We start from the raw sequence: 3,798 nt of genomic DNA, 5'->3' as shown, positions 1-3,798 counted from the left end.
ATGGACACTGACATAGACAAATACACAAACACCGAGACCCAGAAACAGAAATCTAAATTCATCATTTAGATATCTGTCTGGGCGGGGATCGAACTCCGGACCCTTTGCTCGTCCGACCGGTGTGGTGGCTCCGCCACGCGGGTCGTCGCATAGATAGATCACTCCTAACAAGAAAGTGTAAACAGTTTTGAGAATTGAAATTGTTGCGTAAGTAAAGTTTGTCACGTCTCTACTAAAATGTCCCTAAAATGTTTGAAATACTTAATTATTTACGTAAATTACGCAGTATTAGTCATTTATACGTAATTTTTCTCTAAAATATTTATTTATTTGTCAAGAATTCAAATATAACTGACAAATCAGCCTTTTGTGGATTCAATTTCAAGGCGGTGAAGTATCTTTCTATTTCAATAATCAAAGGATTCCGCTTACGACTTTAATCTTGACCAAGATCTTGACTAACACAATGACGTTAGCTTTCGCCTTTTTACTGTTCCGTACTCAAAGTACAAATAGGGAACTCTTATTACTAAGCTTCCGCTATTCCTCCGTCTGTCAAAGTAGTGTTACATCCTCAGAACCGTAATTGATAGACACTAGACATTTTTACGTATGTATACGAGTGGCCGCTATAACAATAAATACTAAATAAATAATTCGCCAAGTACGAGTCCAACTTGCACATGGAGGCTTCCGTACTACCAAATGTTAATTATTTTTATTCATTTTATGATTTTCAACAATACTTTGTTATATAACACACAAATAGATGGCGTTGGGGTGACGATGTGACGACGATTATACGTAATCAACGTATAATAAAATTAAAATAAGTATATTAAAATATGTTTTATGATTCCTATTTGTATTTATTATAATACCAGTTATAGTAGTAAACGTATTGTAAAAATTTCAACCGTCTTCCTAGTACAGTTTCACAGTTAAATCGAAAAATGCCGAAAAAATCCGGTTTGTTGTATGGAGACCTCCTTTAATATTCAACTTTATTTTATTTTTAGTATTTGTTGTTATAGCTGCCACCGTCATGCCTCTTCTGTCAAAATTTCATGTGTCTATCTATTACGGTTTAAGAGCCGGTCCACACGGTGCGTTGCGTCAGCGTTGCGTCGACGTTGCGCTGTGGGTGCGTCGTTTTACATACTAATAATCATAGTGTTCACACGGTGCGCGCGTCGACGCAGCGCACCGTGTGAACACTATGATTCACTGGTCTGCAACAAAATCCTCCTTTAGATAAAAAATAGGTTTCTATGAAGAGTTAAACGTGCTGAATCCAAATCTGATTTCCATTTTTTGCTGGCACGTATAGTTTTTTTTTTAAGGATTTTTTATTACTTCTTATAATTCCTGTTTTTCTCTCATATTTTTTGTACTAACACTGCTTATAACTCTGCTTCAATCAGCTTATATCGCATTTGTCCACGCAAAACTGGTTTACTGTGTTAGAGAGAGATAGAATGATATTGTCTCGCATTGTTTTTGAACAATTACACGCGCTTGCGCAGTTTGGAAAGCAACTCCGTGGCGCTCAGTTGGTTAAAAAAAAAAATAAGTGATTGTTTTCGTTTTATTCAACGTATTTTGGTAAGTAACAAATTATATTGATATGTGTAGTGAAAATTAATAAGTATTCTAAAACATAGAGCTTATATATATTCACATTTTGAAATTAATTTAATTTTGTTGTAGGTACAAAATGCCAAGAACTTGCAAAAATTCACCAAACGTATTTTGCGACGTAAGTGGTGAATTTGTTGTAAAATCACAACAAAATAAAATATCAGGCCTAATCAAAACTGCGTACAAAGGTTATTTTGGGTTTCTAGTTGACGAAAGGAAAAAAAATTGGCTTCCGAAAATATGCTGCAACACTTGTTCAAGAACGCTACGAGGTTCATGTGAAGGAAGTCCATGCCACTTAAAACACCTGTGGTTTGGAGTGAACCCCAGAATCAAGATAATGATGATTGTTATTTTTGTATGATGGAGATAAAGGGCTTTACGAGAAAAAATGGGAATAAAAAAAATATTGTTCAAAAGACATATTATACATAGAGAGACGTTATAATGGGAAATGGTCAGAAGCAATGCTTACTGACTTTTGCTGGTTAATTCGCCGTGAAACACTGATGGAAAATATGAAAACTACGAAGTAAAATACTAAATTATACTGCGTATTAGAATAAGATAGATTGTTCTTAAATATTTGATACCAATTATATGTAATATTCTCACAATTATTAAAGTTACGATTTCAATTACAAATAAAAAAGGAGTTTTCTTTATAAATTCCATTACAAAAAAACTGTACGTGATACATAATTTTAAAAACTATATTCCTTTTTAGCAGTATCAAATATATAATAAAACATCACAATAATAAGAAGGAGGGCAAAAAAATTTTTTTTTGCAGACCAGTGATTAGTATGTAAAACGACGCACCCACAGCGCAACGTCGACGCAACGCTGACGCAACGCACCGTGTGGACCGGCTCTAAGCGGTAGAGCCCTGTGACAGACGGACAGACGGACAGACGGACAGACAGCGAAGTCTTAGTAATAGGGTTCCGTTTTTACCCTTTGGGTACGGAACCCTAAAAAATGGTGATAGCTTGCAGCAGTGTTAAGCGCTGCCATATTTTAGTTTAAGAGAGATATACTTACACGAGCCGTTCCACCTTAGTCCTCAAGGTTAGCGGCGCATCTGGAGCATCTTTGTGGAGCTAATTACAGACGTCCATGGGCGACAGTAGCCACTTACCATCAGGTGGACTGTATGCTCGTCTGCTACTCCTATATTATATACTACCTGACCCGGCAAACTTTGTACCGCATCAAAATCGATTTATCAAATATATTTAATATAAAATATAACCTATGTTACTCGTGGATAATGTAGTTTTCGAATGGCGAAAGAATTTTTAAAATCGGTCCAGTAGTTTTTGAGCCTATTCATTACAACCAAACAAACAAACAAAATTTTCTCTTTATAATATTATTATGGTATAGATAAAAAAATCTAGTTACAAGTACTATCATAAGCTTGTAACATGTCATGGGTTAGGCATTACTCCAAAAAAGGACATGTTAAAATCAAAATAAATACAACAGTAAACGGTAAACAGTGCACAGGGAAAACATTGTTCCCCAATACATTAATGTATGTATTGTATTTATATACTTCCTGACCATTAATCATATTTTCAGGAAATTACACTGGTTCCATAAACAGCGAAATATTCCGATCAATATTAATTGGTTAATTTGTAAAGTGCCTGTTTTGTATGTAGGCAAAGTTCATGTAAATGAGGAAACCAAAAAACTCGGTGTCGACCCATTACTGTCCCCATGCTGGGCACGGGTTTCCTCTCACAGTAATATTGGTTTAAGCTATTGTCGTACGCTAGCCAATTGGTAGACTTCACATACAAAAAAGGGGTCTCCATACAAAAAAGTTTTCATTTTTATTGTTAAAAAAAACCACATACATATATTTTATGATGATATGGCACTCTTTGTGTGCAAATTCGACTTGCGATGTTATATTTAAGAGAGCTCCACATACTATGTTCCTGTAGTTCCGGGGTCAGAATAGGGCTACGGTATCCCCTGCCTGTCGTAAGAAGCGACTAAAAGGGTCTTGTGGGGTTGCGGGCGGCAAGAGTGGGAGCTCAAACCGCCTGGCCAGGGACCCCGGGAAGGACGGCTGTATGTTTGGTCGCATACCGTTGTGTACAACGGACGGTGTGGCGAGCGGCATGCTCACCTGTGCGGGGC

The 3,798-nt window shown here is 36.5% G+C and overlaps 1 long non-coding RNA gene across 1 annotated transcript; it reads left to right on the top strand.

Moving 5' to 3' along the window:
• The first annotated feature begins 1,254 nt into the window (after nucleotides 1–1,254).
• LOC140754822 (uncharacterized) lies at nucleotides 1,255–2,293 on the top strand. The gene is made up of 2 exons (XR_012103709.1): nucleotides 1,255–1,605; nucleotides 1,711–2,293. It is a non-coding gene; the product is annotated as an uncharacterized LOC140754822 (long non-coding RNA).
• The last annotated feature ends 1,505 nt before the right edge of the window (nucleotides 2,294–3,798 follow it).

Source organism: Epargyreus clarus, unplaced genomic scaffold (assembly GCF_041222505.1).
Source record: "Epargyreus clarus isolate Ecla_fem2 unplaced genomic scaffold, WU_Ecla_fem_2.2 ptg000031l, whole genome shotgun sequence".
NCBI classification, from domain to species: domain Eukaryota; kingdom Metazoa; phylum Arthropoda; class Insecta; order Lepidoptera; family Hesperiidae; genus Epargyreus; species Epargyreus clarus.
This window is presented reverse-complemented; position numbering and strand designations above follow the sequence as displayed.